The sequence below is a fragment of the Nothoprocta perdicaria genome, unplaced genomic scaffold (genome assembly GCF_003342845.1).
Source record: "Nothoprocta perdicaria isolate Ctin4 unplaced genomic scaffold, notPer1 scaffold_2, whole genome shotgun sequence".
Taxonomy (NCBI): Eukaryota; Metazoa; Chordata; class Aves; order Tinamiformes; family Tinamidae; genus Nothoprocta; species Nothoprocta perdicaria.
In genome coordinates, this window is record NW_020455204.1 from 8003233 (window position 1) to 8023470 (window position 20238).

The window sequence follows — 20238 nt, forward strand, 5'->3', positions numbered from 1 at the left end:
AAGGGGCTAGGGATACCAGCAAGCTTGCAGGGATGTGTGAGGTCAGCAATGATATTTATGAAATAACTGTTGCTGACAAGGTGTTATAGAACTGCCCTGTGTTTCATATCTGTAACAAATTGATAGCTAATTGGGATGTCATAGCTGTAGGCATACAACAGAGTACTTCCCCCTGGAATTCAGTAGCACAATGACAGTTGGATTATCTTGCTACAGGACAAGAAATGCCACTTCCTGAGTAAAGAAAATCCAATTTTGAAGCTATCAGTTTACGGTCTTTGGCATTCAGGAGAACAGCACTGATTCCAGTTTGGACACATACACACACATATAACACAGCCAAGATTCTTATARTTTTGAATGCCATTTAGCTATATAGAATGGTTTCTTTTGTAGCTATTGGACACTGAGTCCGACATTAGACACAAAATGCTCACATGGTGCAAAGGGATGCAGTCCTCTGCAGACTCTGCAGTCCCCTGAACATGTAACATACACTGATGCTACATTCATTAGGTCCAACTGACTTAGTCTGCTACTTAATGGGATAATGACAGGTCCTGGAAACCAGCAGCTGCAAGGCAGGTCAATACTTACTGTAGATTTATGGTACCACTCTGTATCTCTGTCTAGAGGCACAATAAATCCAAATTCCTTTTCTGCTTCATAGATATTTGTGGGAATAGAACCAAAGTCTTCTGCACTGAAAGGAAAACAAAATGGAAAGCACTCATGCACTTTGTCTGTGATAGGATGGATGAAGGAAAGGTGGTGGTTAAGGAAAGTACATAAACAGCCCTGCTTATAAGGCATGTCCATATACATCTGTGAACATCAGTGGCAACCACAAACTTGCTCAGTGGTGGCAGTTTTCTATGTTTTCACCTTCTACAGAGCTGTTGAGCACATAAGCTATTTMCTTGGGTGCTGCATATTAAGGCTCTTAGATTAGAATGAGCTATCAGAATTTTAAAACTTTTCATTTTTACATTTCTTGATTCTATCAGTGACTCRGTGACTATAGTCAAGCTGCTGTAAATAATATATATTTATTTCATTTCAGTGTTATGGTACTGTATAACGAACAWCTCCCTTATGCAAAGGGTGGCTATCATTTCATGTATTTACAGAATCAAGCTGACAAGTTAGACTGTGGCTTTCCAACACTGAAAGGAAGACATCCATATATGCTCCATGTAGGTGAGTAGCAAATAAGGGATGATTTGAAAGCCTTTCTTAGTCACAGAGATTACTTCATTTTCAACCATTGTTGGGGTCTAATGGAACATGATTACCGCTTTTATTAGACTTGTGACATTTTGTGATATGACACAAGCTGAAGTTTCTGTGTATCTTGTGGAGGATTTCCTCCAAATGCATACTTTTTAAGAACATAGTTATTACTGACATAGTGAAGTGACACACTTGGGTTTTCACACATTGATAAAATCCTCCTATACCATCAAACAAGCTCTTTTATTAGTTATGTAATTCATTGAAAAAATCCAAAATATTTAAATTTTTTTTTTTTTCCCCTCCCATGAACTAAGACAAATTTAGAGATGAAACCAAATGTGCTTGGTTTACCATGCTTCCATTTTGGACCATCTGTGCAAGTTGATTCACCACACATGAGTTTTATTTTTGAAAAGGCAGTATTTCTGTGGTAAGATTAATGGGTGCAATTACATTGTACCCGTCACCTTCCCCTACCTCTCTTAAGGTCTTTGCAACTGTTTCCTAACATGAGTATTCAAGAGGAAAAGAGGAACTGCTGGGCTGCCTTCACACTCCAAAAACGTGACTACACCCACGTCTGAATACATTTTATTTAGTGGAATAACTGCCATATTCATATTTCTCCTTCCTCACATCATTTCTACCATTCAATATAATCAATATAGTGATTTCATGCACATTGTTGCAGAGGCTTTAACCTCACAAATGAGCTGTAGTAGTTTTTGGTCACTAAAAGAACAACCATCTGTGCTATGAATGTGTCAGAACTCAAGGCTTCTAATAGAAGACACATACTTTTCGCTATTGTTTATGCATAGATTTCTCCTAAGTCAATGCATGTTCTCTGATCACTCAAACTATCCTGATCTCCAGTACCTGTTCTATTTCAAGGTTCTGGGTTTCAAAAAGATTATTTGAGTCCTAACTCCCGGTCTTCTGTTTTTTTTCCCATCTCCCTTAGGAAAGAAACACCTCTCCTGAGTCATATTTTAAAAATACCGTTAAGCTCTTAAAGCCACTTCTGCTCCTGTGTCACAAAGCATTATTGAAAAGGCATTCAATTTTACCACCTACTCAAGCTGAGAACTTCAAGACTTCCTTTCCACTCTCATTTTTAAACTATACTGGYAGCGTTCTTCTAAGAAGTTTGCTTCTATGATCTTCTTGCCATGAGCAGGTTGGGCTTCTAAGAGAAATGTGCTAYCAAGATTACAATCTAATATTAATGAGATTATTGAACATTATTATTATTAATATTAGTTGTGATTACTATAMCTTGATTAATAATTTGCTTTTGCAACTTCTTCTAATCAAGGATCTCAAAGATTTCATAAATCTTAATGAAAATTATATTACACAATATCCCTGAGAGACTAGTATGTCTTATCATTCCCATTTCACACAAATGGGAACTGAAGTTCAAAGTCACAGTCACACAATCTACGGCAGAACTAGAAATAGAAATAGTCTCCTGGCTCCCAGTCCTRTTCCTTCACCAGTCACCCTAAATAGTTTCTAGTTTAGTTTTGTAAGGCATTTTTCACAGAATTTTCAAAAAATCCTTGTCCTCTTAGGTAAGGAAAAATAGAATAAATAAAAAAGATGATAACAAAAATGAGACTGCCTGTCTTGTGAATGAGGTTCATTGTAAGATTCTAGCTGTTTTATGAGCAATGCCAGCCAAGTTTCATGAGTTAATCCCGAACCTATGTGCACCTAAAATAGATATCTTTGCCTCCAGCTAAACAGGCCTGCTAAGATTGCCTAAATAATTTATGTATAACCAACTAGTGGAAATTAGATCTTCTGTGATTTCCCTAGATACATATTCTGCATGTATCATGTATATCCTTGCCTATTTCTGATATTCATCTGAAATTCAGTTGGGACTTTTCAGAACACTTCAGTACTCCAGCTGCATAGCTCTGAGAAAAAGCTAACTGGAAAAATAATGTGTCTTTGAATGGGGGCGAGATAATGTTTTAAATCTAAGTGCATAGCAGATGAAGATGCTGCATGATTTATAACTGCAGTTTTTGTTAATAAATTCTGGCTTAGAACTAACAAACCAGTTTGGTTTCTAAGTCTATCCCTGGCCCATGTGGACAAGCATGTTGTCTCTCTGCGCCCTACTTGTAAAACAAAAATAATGGCACTTAGCTACAACCTTCACAGATGGCATAGTGATATACAGACAAATACAGATAAATATGAGATACAAGAGGATGATTAATAAAATGAAAAATGAAGTAATCTAATTTTTTATAGTACAGAAAAAGTGAAAAATATATATACTCCCAAGTTACGCTCTTTGGATGTATCTGTGTTACATTGTCTTCAATGGAATAGTAAAATGCAGCTTAGATTAAAATTTGCTCCACTGTGAAGAAAACAGATTTTCATTTCCAGTCTCTACAAATAGAGAGCAAAAGCATTAGCAAGTGTGCTCCTACCTTGTTCTGACTGAAGAATCTGAAATGGACTGTAAAGTCTATCTGGAGTTCACAACATATAATTCTTCATTCTTTTCTGGAATTCATAACTGCAAAATATATTCTGACTCTTTTGGATATCAACAGGCAAAAGACATTTCTTACTATTGTCTGCTCCACGGTGCCAGGAATGCTTTGAACTATTTACTGTACTTGTTCAGACTAGCTGCAAAATTAGGGCCAGGCTGTAGCTTCAGTCAGCCATGAAGTCGGTGGAGGAGGAGCACCAGGAATAACTGAGGTGGGACAGCCAGAATGTCTGCAGCGGTTATTCAACAAATACAGCAAGCATTGGTGCCACCACACAGGGGTTCAGTTGGACTGGTTGGTGCTGCCTTCATCTGGGAAGTCTTATGGCAGGTTTAGCTAGAACTATTTGTATGTAGCTCTTCACACCTGTGCAAAATGAGTGCGAATCATTGTTACGATTCACATTTCACAAGGACCTCTACCTCCSCATGCTATTTTTATCAACCTAATAATGCCCATCTACACTCACATTTACCAATGTCAACAGGTTCTGCATATTTCTCTCTTCACTTTTTCATGTTCTGTCAGCTCTGAACGATTGAAATTCCTTCTGGCCTAAGCCTTAGGGCTGAATCTCGAGTTCATGTAGTATTCCCAAATGTGAGTGTGATGACTGCACATGAGAGAGCTTTCACACTTCAAATGTCACGGAGAAGACCAATAAGAAAGAAGGAAAATCCCACTGAGAATGAGAAATACATGAATTGTTTCTGGCCCATATTCATATAGCACCTGTTTATGACAGCTGTGGGAGGGGATGAGCACATGAGCTAATTCATATTTGCTATGCAGTGCTCCATGCTGCTGTGTGAAGCCGGAAGATCCTGACTGCTTTGACTGACCCTTAAAGACATGAAAGTAACTTTTTTCTTCAAAACATTCACACCAAGTGAATCATCATAATCACACTTGCTGCATACCTTGCTGCATACTTGCTGCGTTCCACGCTTGGAATTCTGTCAAAGCCTGTAGACACCCATCTGCCATAAGAAAACTTGGGAGTCAAGATCAGCGCTCAATACCATTATATACTGAGACAAATTTAGCGTTGTTCTACATGGACTACCTCTTGGAGCCCTGAGATCTGCCCGTTTCAGAGCCAAATTGTGCTGAATATAATCTGCTGGAGCCACTAACTTCCCATGTTGCTTCTGGGTTTCTTCTTTCTGTGCAGACATCCTGGCTGATGGGATAAGGATCTGCCTCTTACTGCGTGGCTAGAGAGGTGTGCGACTCATCTCCACTGCTGCCAGGTGGCAAGTCACACTTTCTGATGGAATCACTTGTCTCCTGTACATTTACTGGAGACATTTACATTACAGTTTTGCTAGGAAAGCTGTGGCTCCTACCTGAAACCATGACTTTTTCCAGTTAATTCTGGATCCTGGATGACGCATATGAGATCGGGATTTGTTAGTATTTCTGAATATTTTCATTCCTTCTGAATCATCCAAGAAAAAAGACCTAAATATCATGGTAAACTGAGGTGGTACTAGTAGTTTACTTTTTTGGCTATTTTTACTCAAAGAAGAATCAATTCCTTTATAAAGATTAAGAAAGAAAATCACTTAAATTCATTCTCACTGCAGTTTCATGACATTTTCCCCTTCCTGATGATGATGAAATGAGAAGTAGATACTGAGATTTTTTTTAAATAAAGACAATATAAAAATCTCAGGCTATAAATTCCCTCTACCAGTAAAAATATGCTTTGATGGGTTAGCTTTGTGCCAGCAGGCAGTCTTTATGCTAGATTGTGTGTGGTCCACAGGAACCTTTTTTACTTCATGCTGCTATAATCTTTATGTGTCTGTCCTCTCACAGGCAGCATAAATGTCATGCAGTAGGTACTGTCCCATTTGTCAAATGCTACCGCATGTCCACCCTTGATCCAGATCAGATTAGCACAGATGAGAGATCCCAGTCTTCATACAAAGTGAGTATCATGGAGGATGTAAAAGAAAAACAGATACGAGAATGAGACTCAAGTGTTTGCTTTTGGAAGTAGCTGCATTAAAACTGATAAGATATGATTCTGCAAGGTCGTTTTATTATTTCAGCAATGTTTCAGAGAGGTCTAACATTTTTATTAGTAGTTGTTTATCCTCTGAGGTGTAAATCAGCTGTTTACACTATCACAAGTTAACCTACACAACTATCAAAGATACATTTTATAACTAATATACTTTCAGTAACTTATAGAAAAAGCTGAACTTTACATCGCATTGCCACAGTCTCAAGTCCCAAGAAGTAAATGATATCTATTTGGGAAGACAGGAATATTTCCTGAAGGCATAAAGTTTCCACTTCTAGCTCTAGGGTTTCCTGGCCTTCCACCTGCCATGGGGACACAGTAACTAACATTTGTTCTGGCTTGCAGGACAGTGCCATGTCAGAAAGAAATTCCACTTGTAATAGAGAAAGCAAACATTTTTTGAGGCATGTATTCAGTTACTTACATGACAGCTGTTTGAAGAAAGAAGCCAAATACGTAGATGAAAATGAATTTAAATGGACTTGAATTTTCAACAAACCATTCAGCTTTCATTTAGCTGGGTTGATCCAGAAACAGCAAATAATTAATTGAGGCCAAAATACATGTCATGTTGAGTTGCATGAGCTGGAAGGATTGGAAATAATGAAAAGCAAAACTGTTAATATTCCATTTAAGTAGCTGCTGCCTATCTGTCCAATGTGAAAGCCCAATCTGTTGTATTCAATCAGCTTTCAGCTGCTACTTGCCAGCAGCCTAATTCCCCTGTCTTGTCTCCGTGCTGTGCTTGTACATTCCACTACCTGCTAAGTTAAACCCTTGCTGTCCATGGGTCTGTACAGAGATTTCTAATGTTATTCCAACTATCCACATTGGTTCAGAATACAGCCTCAAACTTACATGTTATTTTGAGCATCCATACAAACACGACTCATTTTGATGGAGCATCACATGCGGGAAAGTCAGCAGCTATGCAGTGCAGCTTGCAACATTTTGACTGTGCTTATTCATACTATTCTCTATGCATTTATGCATTTTTACAAGTTGTTTATCTGCAGTATCTCCATCTTAGGTCCTCTTTTTTTAGGTGATCCAGCTGACAATGCAGAAGGTTGTTCACCCAAAACACGGTTAACCAGTATCACACATCATATGGTAGCGGATCTCACTTCTCCTAAAAAGTTTTTTGTTTTTGTGCTTGGGGATCAATACATTGATTGATCATATTTATATTTTTTATTGATATTTGAATCCTTTATTGATATTTATCCTTTATTGATATTGATATTTATCCTCCTTGCAAGAGGATTCAAATATCAATAATTCAAATCTCYATGTACTTACTGTGTGCTAGGTCCTGTGCAAATTGGGAATGAACTCTATAGGGAAGCYGCAGCTTAGGTTTGATAACTATGAAGATATATGGGTAAAACTAAAAACACACTGTGTTGAAAGGTGTTTGCAGGTTGAAAGGCATTATAAGCCTCAAACCTGCACCACCAGTTCTCCACTGAGAAATCTCTACTAAAAATGGCAAAGTTCATTGCACAGGCATTTGGAAGGAATTAAAGAGTAAGTCATTGACCTTTGCAGATTAAATACCGTATATTGTCATAAGGAAGTGATATTTGAGTATCGAACAGCAAATGTACACAATTATTGTTCATTAACCTCTCAACACTGGCAATCAGGGTTTCCTGATACTAACACCTTGATCATTCTTGGCATTTTGAATGTGTTGTCTCTGGGCACATTATTTCTTAAATGTGTCTGAGGATGACTAGTGGTCACTTAGTGGTCACTTAGGATGGTTAGTTTTTCTCTGGTATATATGCAAAAAAAGAAAACTTTAAGAATAAATATACAGGCTCTGTGCTCTGTTTCAGATTAACAGAAGTGTCAGTGCCTGGGACTTAAGTGTATGTACGAGATATAGCGAAAATTATTTCTGAAGTGTTTTGAGATAATGAACAATAACAGAGTAACAAAGAGCAGCAGTGTTTCACTACCTTCTCAGATCATCTAAATTACAGAAACAGAACTTGAATGCCAATGAATCTTAAAACACATGTATAATTCAGAATTTGAATGCCATAAAAGTTAAAAATATTCTGTTCGCTTTCACAATAATTTATTAACTGGAAAAAAATTTCAAGCATTTACATGGAAAGTTTATAGGAAACTTTTTTTTTCTTTTGCTTTATTCTGAGGAACTAAATAATCTATTCARGTGCAAATACATATGTTGTTATTATCTGACTTAGAAGAAGAAGAATTAGTGTGTCTCTTTCTACACTCTTCTTTCCACACAAAATCTACCTCTTTTATTTAGAAATTTGTGGTGCAACATTGCATTTTTGTAGAAATTAAATTAAAATTAGTGAAATAGAGAAAACGCAATCTGTTCATCAGTCTTAACACATGACCTCCTAATTTTGTGGCAGAAGAAAGCAAAAAAAAAAAAAAAAAAAGAAAAAGAAAAAAGAAAAAAGAGTAATCCAGACCCCTTGGACAAGAGAATCTAGCAATCTCTTTACCTCTGAACATTGAGATAATTTACCGAGGGGCTTAGAAAAACATTTAAGTAAAGCTGAAATTTGGAGAGTCAGAATACATCTAGTCTCCATTTATAGTTTGTTAGTTCCTGCCTTTGTATTATTAAGAAATTAATAAATCTAGCAATTGGCCTCTGAATATGTCAGCTCTAACACAGAAACAGAAAATTGTATTTATGAGGCAAAAATATATCAGAGATTAATGCAGTTCTATATATAACATATACATTTTACATATACAAAATCTCTGCCAAAATATGAATAATTTAGAAAATCAAGCACAGTGAAGTTAGAAAATGCCAGAATAAAGGTTGCTTTTCCAAGCATATGCCCTACAGTAATCTTTAATTACATCATTTCTAGCTTCCTTTTCTAACTGTGAATTTTCTAACTTCAGCAAGTATTTGATTTTGCAATCATAATCCTTTCTTTTCTGAGAAAAGCCCTTGGAGATACATTTCTGCAGGTTTGGCAAATAGTGTTTGCAATTGATTATACTCCATCCTACTGACATCCTCATGGCCCAGGAGCAGATTGGGACATTTACCTGTTACCCTACAAGTAGATTCCTTGGCGGCTGTAACTGGGGTGTTAATGTGATGGAGGAGCTTGTGCAGGGATGCCACGTGTCTTCTGCCGTGCCTGTCACACAGGAGGGCTGTAAGTGAAAGGAGAACCTGATGTGAGTATTAAATAAGTTACTTATTGTGCTCTCTCATCCTCTTCTGTTCCTTGATAGCATGTATTGTGCAACCATTAACAACCTCACTTAGACAGCAGTCACGTAAACTCCATCACCCTGATTCTCTACTACCTTGCACTATATGCACGGTCATTTCTACTCATACAAAATGAATTTTAAAAGTCGTTTTCTGATTTGCTAGTATATTTAAGCTGCTTTATACTCAATTTATGTATTTCCAAATGGTAGCGCATAGTGCTACAGCATGTAAAGCCAGGGTTGCAGGCTGAGAARTGTTACACTTTAAACTCATTTTTCACCGTGGAGCTAAGAGCAATCACAGTGGCAGCACAGAGGTTGGATCCAGTTTGCTGAATCATTGCTTCTTGCCTGCTTCTTTCTGTTGTGGATTGAAGAGTTTTGATCCATAGTGGCAAAAGCCCATAAATACTGTCCATTTCCAAAAATCTTATTTGCACACTTTAAGTATTTGGTCTTTTCCATTGAAAAATTAGATGTTATTATTTCAGATTCCTCTCTGTGGTTAACAGATATGCTCTAAAAAGTATTTACCCCTGATGCACTGAGAAAGTTGTGCAATCATGATTTCTAAATTATGACGAAAAGGAGCTTTGAGGACTTATGAAACTGATTTTACTAAGGCAGCAAAACTAAGGAAAAACTGAGGAAAGATTTACCTGTGGAGATTCAGAAAGGGKAGGAAAGGGTTAAATACTTATAGTATGTTACTTTTTAGCTGATTAATTTAAGCCAGGACTATGCACCCAGTATTGCARCTGCAAACTGAAAGCTCTTTGTAAGACCTGGAAAGAGCAACAGGCTGCCTTCCATAAATAATACTGGAAGTTAAACAGTGATTTCACAAGGTCCAGAACATAGTGTAAATAACAAAGCAGAGAAATCCAGGAAATCCTTAGTTAACAAATCATTTGTTTTAAAAATTACATGCTTTTCTCGATCCCTGAAAATCATCTTCACAGTAAATGGAGGAAACTTCACTAAATGGAGGAAAGCAGAAATATTTTCCTCTGACTTGAGCAAGATATTTCGATTTACTGAAAGCATAGTTTGTTCCCAGTCTTTTCAGGGTTAATCCAAAAGTTCACAGACCTGGCGAAAGCTAAGAAACCAGTGATATGGTCTATTAAGAAGAGACCCAGCTTGTGTCAAAAACTCAGGAACTGCCACGTGCTGATACCAAACATTACAACATTTGGCAACTGCAGGGGATTCTATTAGTCCAATACTTAGAGCTGAACAATCCCAAAGGATAGTCTAGGCATGTTGGGCCAAATTCATCTGGAATCAATTTTACTGTATTTTGACCCAGAAAATAATTGTGTCCTTTTTGCTGTGATCAGAATACAGTGCTCAGGATTAACTAGATGAGGTGTTAAAAAGTTATTACTGCTCTTTGAAATAAATAATTTTGAAAGTCGTTCAGTTATTCTCAAGTATATACAGGTACTATTTTAGATAATTGATTGTGCTATTTTCATTTGGGCTTCTGGAACAGATTGGGTTTTTCAGGGGAAAAATGGAAGGAAATGGGAGCAACTTAAAGTTCTTGTCCTTGTGGAATATTTTTATATCTGCTGGATTCATGCCCCAGTTACCCTTAGTCCACCCCTTTCTAGACTAAGGTCCTGTTTAGGTCGTCAGTGTTCCCATTCTGTCCAAAGCATCATTTCTGTCTGGTATTTATTGCATAGTCCAGTGGACTGAATGACCTGTGAGCAGGCAAAATGCCAGAGGAAAACATGCTAAGGCTGGAGGCAGCCAGAAAAACTACTGGATAGTCATTGAGAAGCTATGAGAGGTTTTGTCCTGTTTTCCTCTGTTTATGGTTTCTCATATCTATCTGTTTTTTTGAGAACTACAAACTCCAGTCATGAAAAGAGACATTTATATAATGTTTTGTACGTGTTTCTATATTCTATTTAGCCCACTCAATAGTGTATTTTTTTTATTTCTCTCTCTCTCTCATTCTTTCCACAAGAAAAATATGTTGGAAGTAGAGTACTTATCCTGTAATATTTTGGTTTATTATTTTAATGCAAATGCATTAGATGCCAGTAACTGGATCTTGCTTTGGAATGAACGTTAAGGAGGCTGAGGGCAACCATCAGTTCCTGAAAATTCAGGAAACCTGGTTCCTGTTCAGAGGTGATGGGAAGAGTGTGGCAGTGAGCAACCCTTCTGTATCCAAGCAAAGGCTTCTCCTCATTCTGCCTCCGAGCTGCAGAGAGCAATTCCAGCAGCCATTCCAGTAACTTCTGTGTCGCGGGAGGCTCCGAGTTGCTGTAGCAACCTTTGCTTGATAGGAATTTGGCTGGTGAAGCCCCACGGTTGTGGAATCTGCTCCCGCTCTTGAGTAACCTCTCACATCACCCGTCTCAACTGGCAGCGAGGAAGCCCAGCTGTGAACCCGGTCACGGACCCCTTTGCACAGGTTCCTCGCTGAACCTCCTGCTGATTATTGGGATCAGATGCTCTTTGGCAGTTTTCCACGGAGACCGAACTTTGCCATGTGTCTAGAGTTCCATACAGCTCAACTCAAATGGTAAAATGGTGGTAGTAAATTTTGTGCATACAAACAAGCCCTTCTTTGTGAACTTACTGATAAAAAACTGAATATACGAAAGCAGAGAGTGCAGTTTTAGAGACCAGTGTGGGAAGTTTGACTGTGAGGCAGCAGTAGTTCTGGTAACAGAAAGAAAGTATTATAAAGTCACAGAGGGGGGCAGGCAGATGGGAACAGACTTGAGTAGGAAGGAACACTGACAAGGTCCCCAGAGCCTCTAACTTGCATTTAGATAAAAAATGAAGTGTGAAGCTGGTCGGAGCGTGAGGGGAGGCATCATTGCTAAACCAGTTCCTTCAAAAGTGTGAAGTAGTTTCTGGAGTAATTGAAGACAGTTTTTTGGCCTTCCAAGCTGCTATACAGTTAAGAACAATATTTGGAAGATTTTATTTATAAATAATATTACCCAATGGCTACAGAGGGAAGAAAATAATTTTGGACTCTTGGCCTTTATTTTGAATTCTACAGGTGATTCTTTTTGACAAACCACAGGACCCTACAGGTGGGAGGTTTTGACATAGTTCATAGTTCAACAGACAACTTGAGCAGYCCCAAATCTGGTGGTTCAGCCAGAAGAAGCAGTCCCGCTCCCACCCTAGGGCTCACTGCTGCTGTCCAGTCCTGGACCCAAGCTCATTTAACTGCCACAGGCACCAGGACCAGGGAACTGCTCTTGCAGGAAAGTTATCCAGGAAAAAGAGTTTGGTTTTAACCAGCCACGTTCAGTGTTCAGGCACAGCTAGGTAACCATCAGCTAACGCTGGCTCCTGGTGCTACTTTCTGTTGTAACTCTGTWGGGGGAAAATGGTATATTTATTTTTCAGTGATTATTGCTCTGGAATTAGGGCACACAGGGTAGTTCCCTCTCTCATTTCCAGTTCCTTCTCCCAGATATGCTTCTGTAATTTATAAACTGTCTCCTTAGACTAAAATCCAAAATAATCCAGAGAGCAGGTACCAAAATCTGTGGTGATTTGATTTAATATGCTGAGCTAGAGGACTAGAGGAGTCAGCCCACAATCAGTTTTGCCAACTGTGTTGCAGAGAGGGACTTCTGGCAGGGATTCAGGCAGGGAACTGAACTTTAAAATCATCCAGCACGGATCACCAAAGCTACCCTCAGGCTCCGAGGCTCTTTCTATCCTAAAGACGTACCAACTTAATGAGAAGGGTTTTAAGTCTATCAGGTTAAACCAGGTCAAATCCTTACTGCAAGATTTAACTCTTGCAGCTATAGTTTACATTGCACAGGCAAGCCACTAAATGAAGCAGACTGTGAAAAACAGAGTTAAATTTTGATTTATCCATGTAATGATTTTCACTGGTTTAAACACAGGGTTAATTCCAGAAGAAAGTCTTCATCAGTCTTTTTTTTCTTTCTCTTTTTTTTTTTCTTTTTTAATCGTACACTGTACAATTGAAACACTCTTTATTCTGCAAGAAAAAAAAAAGAAAACCTCTTTACTGACARGTTCCTTAGCTGCAGACTGATGTTAGGCCACAGGCAGAAAGAGGGCCCATGTATGGTTATAGTCACTTGAGCGTGCCTCTGAGTGGCAGTAAGAAAAGCAAGTGGGCTTTGGAAAGTTAAGTAATCCCTGTGCAGTACAAGTTCAAGCCATCGGAGCTGAATATGGACTCTTGTCCTGGTTAATCTTAATCTAAATATTCAAAGTTATATGAGATTTCATGGTTTTGGGACACAGCCTTAGCTCTGTGGTTTCTGAGGGATGGTGGGAGTTTTTATCCYGTATATTTTTAAAAAGAGCATCCAGTTCTGGGGGATCTATTCCCAGCTAAAGCACACAAAGCTCTGGAAAGGTCAGAGAGAGGCATCTCTAGCTTTGGTAAATAAACAAATCTCTTCTCTGTGTCTGGGATGTTGTATTAATAGCACTAGATTTGGTTTCGCATTGTGGAGCTCCTCCTGTTTCACTGCTATTGAAGATAAGAGAACACAAAATGTTCTGTCACCCTCCACATGAGAAATCAAGCCAACAGGCAGAGACTATTATTTTTAAAGATATTACTGAGATACAGACTCGGAGAAAGGTCCTTTTTTTTTTTTTCTTCTTTTTTCAGTAACTACCAGATATCACAGCTAGCACATCAGAAAATCAGCATTATTTAATATCTTACATACAACAATTTATAGAGAAAAAATCAAAAGAAAAAAGTCAGTAGAAAATACCTCAAACTGGAAATAAAAGTGGAGTATTTAGCAAGTGGAAGTTGCATTCATTCTTTGGCATTTTTCTTATTAAGTTATTCAACTGCAGAAAACAAACAAACAAAACAAACAAACAAACAAACAAACCAGTTCTGCTTCTTAACCTTTTCAGCAGTCTGCTGCAACCCCCTTTATTTTGGTTTGCAACCTATGGTTAGTTATTCAGAGCTTCATTATAGGATACTAAGATTGGAAAAGTGTCTCCAAATTGTTCCTGAAAGTAAAAGACTTCTTGTGAAATTATAAAGCCTGTGTAAGCATACAAGGAAATTGAAGATTTATCCCTACCTAGCTCACAAATATGACCCATACTAACTGCCCTGCTGACTGTAGGAATTTATTATATTAACTAGCACATGTTAACAACATACCTCTTGTCCTCAAAGGCACTTTTCCTTCAGACTGGGCGTCAGTCCAGAGAGGAGATAGACTTCTTTTCCCAAAATAAGCAACTTCTGTTGGAGAGCAGATTGGTAGATGTAAGTAAAAACAAGCAGGAACCAAATGAGATACTTCTCTGAACAGTAGTTTCCTTTGCCTTTGAAATGTCCTCAATTATAGATTCACTCTTTTCCTTGATGCTCAGGTAGAGATGTTCAGAGGGGAGGTTTTCGTGCAGGCAATAGGCATTTTGTGAAAATACACCTCGACAAAGGATGCAAACACTAACTGAATGACTCAACAGCAAAAAAAACAGTCACATTCAGTGAGATCTCTCCCTCTAGGGATATTTTTACCACAGGAAAATAAAAATATTGGCAGAAGACAATGACACTTAAATCACTGAAATTGTTCTCTCCTCACTCTGAGTTTGACCAGTCTGGAATTTAGTTTTCAGATGTGGTACCTGAGCTGTCTCTAAGGTAGCAGTCCACCTTTTTATCTGTCATTGGAAAAAGTCTTGAGCGAGCTGAATGTGTTGCTTGTATTTAAATGTTTGTAAGTGACTATCATTTCCCATCTGCTCCATGCACTGCWTCTTGTAGAACCAAAGAAGATTAATCATTTCTTCCAGACCAGTAAATACTAAAGTACCTCTAACAAAACTCTTAACAATTTCTGGGCAAGGATAATGTTCTTATTTGACAGCTACAGATGACTCTTTAAGATCATTATAAACGTTCAGAGGAATTAGCAATCTTTGTAGTTAGGAGTAAGAAAAAAAATGGTAATCGTTCCATATTGTAGCTTCCTTACAGTTTAAGAACAACCCCAAATTTAATTCTGCCATGATGGGAATTCTGGCTGAGTTAAATGTGAGAAAAGATTTCAATTCTGAGAATGAAATTTCTTTTTACTGTGATTTTTGGTAGAACATATGCCATAGAAATAGGGGGAAAATGCAGTTAAGTGTGAGGGCATTTCAATCCTTCTGAAGGATCTTATGTATCTCATTTGTTGTGGYAGAATTTAGTCTGGAGGTTTTGGAAAGGACAGAGATTTTATTTGTACTTGTTGCCAATAAGGGTTTGATTTTCAATCATATTTAATAGTTTCCAGAGCTGTGTGGTGAATCAGATATTGTAAGTCAAAGTAAAAGTAAATTTTCTGCACTTAAATTTTTATTTAGTTCCATCACAAGGTACTACAATGAAAATATTTATATTTAATAGATAATGTTATGAAATTTCAAAGCCACACGTGACCCACTGCAGTTATGTACTGACCACTAGAAGAGAAGCACTAGAAATATAGCACACCAATTTGAAGTAGTCCAAGAATATAATGATTTTAAAAAACATTAGACATGAAAGATAAATACTCAGTACATGAGAATAATACAGAAATTCATTCTTTTATAAATGTCAGCATTGATCCAGTTATTTGCCTTTCTAAAAATGGATTTATGTAAGCAATGTCTTTACAGACTGACTTTTGCATGTAGTGATTTTGACATTTAAAACCCATTTGTATAGTCTTAAAGATATTTGAACAGCACCTGAATTTTCCTGCAAAGCATAATAAAATGCAGTGGATTCCCTTGTTCTATAAGCAGTAATATAATTGCTGTTCCTCATGGCATAATATGATTCACAATTATCTAGTAACACGAACAGATTAAGATACTTCCAAAAGATGGATATCTGACATGATTTATTTAGTATCTCTATGTCAGTTTTAAATTTCTCTTTACTTTCAAGAAAGAAAGTCTGTTCTCTGTTTTTCAGCTGGTGAATGAGGGCAGCTGAGGCCACTTGAATCTCAAGAGATCGATAGTGTTAGTAGCTGTTGATCTAATTACGGATTATTTGGGTCGGACTCTTTTCTCGTAGCTGGGTGTGACTTCATTGACTTAAAAGAGGTTAGTTCATTCAGTGCACAGGGGTTATAGCATGAGTGAATCATCCCCTAATAATTGTTATCCTAGTTATCTTCAGAATAGCCTAATATTTCCTATAGGCAGACATTCTGATTTTTAGGACATTTTTAGAATTACTTTAATGATATTACATGAGTGGCTGGGGTTATGTATTCTGTGAATCCACTTGTGTTAGGTATGTATTTTATAAATAAAGCTCACAGTGAAAATATTTACTCAGTAAAATACTGTTCGAGTGCTTCCTTTGCAACGTATCTCTATGAACTGTAAAGGTATATATGAAAGCCATGCTGTTATAATGCATGATCATAATGCATGATCACCTAGGCATTAATACATTACAGTGATCATATCCATGACACATGATGATGTAGCATTTATTACATATTTAAAACTTTCACTGCTTAAGAGATTGCAAAATATCTTGCCCACCTCAATTGCAAAATAGCCTATAACTTAGTCATTTGAATTTTTCTACACTTTTTTTCTTGCATAAGCAGATGATTTTATGATCTGCCTATTGCTGCATCATCAGCCCTACACAGAATACACACAGTGTGTTTGGTCACTAATGCAGCAATCACTAAAACTCATGTAGTCCTGCCCTAGAATGAGCAAGGCCCCATGTAAATGCTGGGATACACTAATCAGGTCAGTCTATTTTCTTTTCCATTGTTCCAAAATCCTGTTCACGAAACTGGAAAAGATTTGTCCAAGTCATTACACGAGGAAAGCGATTTAGGCCAATTTATACCACCATGCAAGTCGTTAGCAAAACAGATTCCCAGAACATTAAGTTCTAATTCAATAGATATATATGTTCTGTGRGGGGAGGGCAATGAGTCTGTAAAGGGAAACACCCTGGTCAGCTTYGGAATTTTGGAACTAATAATATTATTCTGTAATTTTCTATTTTATTTCTTGGAGAGGAGCATATAAAGCCTCTGATAAGCCTCATCAAAAGTTCTGAGTCTTAATTTCCTGACCTCCAACACCGATCACCTGGTAAGCCTTTGTTAAATGAAAAAGAGTTTCTGTCTTGCCCTTTAACTCTGTGCTCATTCATCATCCTATTAGGGGAAGAACTKCCGATGAAGGGGAGATTTCACCTTTGCTCGTGAGCTTTTTAATAAAAAAGTTATTATTTTTCTAATTTGTCTTCAGACTCTCTAGAGCAAATCAGCCAGGCACATCAAGGACAACAGAAATTGCAGACACAGGTGCTGTTCTACAAAATGTTTTCTCTGACAGTGAGGGCAGCTTAAGGTTGCATATAGCATCTCATAGAGATTGCTTAACGTATTGATGAAATATAGCAATATTTCTGCAGATACCATTAGCTTTAGAGAGTGCTGCATGCTTTTACTCTGATGTCTCCCCCATTCTTGTGCAGGCAGAGCCATGTGTGTGCCTACAACACTGGGCTGAAAACAGCACTTCAGAAAGGGTTTCTGGTGGGTAGTTCTTCAAAGCACTAAAAACACAGTCCCACAAGCAGTTCGCTGACAGAACACAGGGTGGTTGCAACTAGAGGAACATGAATGCAGGGACTGCGTTTTTATTGTCGGTGCAGCAATGTCTGTGAAACAGCAGTCCTACAGGAAAATTAAGTCTCCTAAATTGAAGATGTTTTCTGGTGGCTCTGCTTTGGACACACTGCCCAGGACTGCTGCTAGATGAGGTCTATTGGAGCAGTATTACATGTGTGTATGTGTGGTTTCTCTTTTGAAACAGAAAGAAAATTTTGGAAATTTTGTTTTACTATCCGTGCCTTCTAAAGATAGATTTTACTGAATGCATTAGTATAYTCCAAGTCAAACTTTCAGTTAAAATAAGAGTTTAATGATTAAAATGAAAAATCGTATCCAAGAAAGCTAAGATTTGCAGCTGTCACTACAATTTTACTGAAGAGATTTTGTTTCTGAACAGCTTCTGTCTGAAATTCCATACCTTTCATGAAGCACCCTGTATATTAAGCAGCTCCATCTAATCTTTTCTGGCTGTGCAGATGCACAGTGCTGGATTGATTTTCCTGGAAAACCACATCCTCGGGGAAGTCAGGAAGCAAGCATAGCATGTGCAGTAAGAGGGCAGGCTTAATTCATACTTACCGTGTACTTTATTTCTGGCCAATAATCAATCMCAACTTAATTAGTTGTGTTTAGGTATTCAGTATTTATGTATCAGTAAAGCAGCAGTGCCATGATCCCCCTCTGTTTKTTGAATGCACTTTTCTAAAAACTACATGTACCTATACAGACTGTTACAGAAAGATAAATTGTACCAGCACCGTGTATTTGCAAGTAAAGTTGGCTTTGACTCAGCAGCATCAGAAAAAAATTCCCTCGTGACAAAACTCCAGTATCCATATATAAATACTGTAAGTGCTACTGAGCCTGGTATGGAGGGTTTATCTGGTTCTAATGGAAGTGCACAGTACCAAGATGTATGCCTTGCAGGTAAGGAGAACATCAGCACACACAAAAGGAAAATTCAGTATTCTGGTGGTAAACTTGGTGCTTTTGCATCTGAGAGGATCCAATACCAATGCCATTTYAGGAACAGAGTGCTCTAGCAAATAGAAAAAGCAGCTTTGACCACAGTTGGCCTAGACAATAAACCAGAGGTACAAACTTCAGCCTCTTACCATGTTTTAAGTCAGTCAGTTTTTCTCTCTCTCTGTTCTGTCATTCATACTTCTTTACATTTTTAAAGACAGCACTGAATGATCTTCAAAATCTCTTCAGTTCCTGTAGATGTTTTAGAAAAGAAAAGAACGTTGCTGTTGTTTCTACTATGGATTATGTAATTAATGTGTTCCAAGTRCGACACAACACAGGTATTTGTAAAAGACTGTAAATGTGCAGAGGACAGGAATACACATAGAAAGCTGCCCCAAAACACTGTTGACTGCTTTGCAATGAAGGTCTTTGTTCACATGCACATGCACACACTGTTTCTATTTAGGACTGCTTCTCTGGATATTTATCTTTCTGGGATTATAAAAAATTCTCAAGTTAAGAGAAAATCCCATTTAGTTTTGTTGAYATGACTGACCCAGTGAAGGTTGCTGTGACTTTTTTATCCTTTTGATTCCTTTTATATATGTTTCAATTGAATGTAGAGGCTTTATGTTTGCCTGTATCGCATACATGTTTTTCTGAACTTGTCATGACCCTTGATTCACACATTTCAACAAATTACCATGTGGCAAATGTACAGATGTTTTATTTATAAACTACTTATTGTGGAGCAGCAGAGGTCAGATGAGGATACTCAAAGCCAGGACACTGGCTATTGCACTGCTAAACTACTTCCAGTTGCCTTAGAAATTTTTACCTTTTCACTGAAATTTGCAGTTGTTGAAAACTATATTTTTTAAAAATCAAAAAACAATATGAGCATTTACCTGTTTCATTTGGCTGACAAGTCAGGGCAGGGTGGAGGACAGGGCTCAAGGGGTTTCTGGGGGTGTTCAGGATCCTGGACACCCACTGAGGTCTCCGCACTGGCTTCGGGAAGCACAGGCATATGGACTTGATTCCTAGTTCTCCTCTTTTATTTTGTATGAGAGTTTGTTCACCTAGAAAACAATAAAGAAGTAATAAAGACAGGAGTAATTTGTTTACTTGACGGGGCTGCTAATAGATTTACTGAGGTATGATTGTAAATTATTAATTCTCTGATGAAAGTTGCTCAACCAGCAGTTTGTTTTAACCTGATCTGTGCAGGTGTGCAGTGTAGCCATGCTCACACACGCAGGGGTTCACAGGAACAATCAGCAGCTGATTCTCTTAAGCTATTGACAACTACTGTGCATGACAATGCCATAAAATCAGGAAAAGGGGTATTCTAGAATTAATACCTAGRCCATCAGTCACAGCAAATATTTAAGAGATATAAAAATATGTACTGACACAGAAACATAATCAAAATAATATAAACAATATGCTAGCACATATATATTTATATCTACATTTGCATATATGACTTATATTGAATTGATTCCACTGGCAAGTCTAACTTAGTTTTAGGATTGTTATTTCTTATAATTCAATCATTAAATGATACCAGACAAAATTATTGCTGAGC

The 20238-nt window shown here is 37.7% G+C and overlaps 1 long non-coding RNA gene across 1 annotated transcript; it reads right to left on the minus strand.

Moving 5' to 3' along the window:
* Nucleotides 1–692: 692 nt before the first annotated feature.
* LOC112945893 lies at nucleotides 693–18827 on the minus strand. Its single transcript, XR_003249094.1, has 5 exons — nucleotides 18794–18827; nucleotides 14198–14281; nucleotides 8857–8967; nucleotides 6221–6381; nucleotides 693–703 (listed from the first exon to the last, which is right to left on the minus strand). It is a non-coding gene; the product is annotated as an uncharacterized LOC112945893 (long non-coding RNA).
* Nucleotides 18828–20238: the final 1411 nt, after the last annotated feature.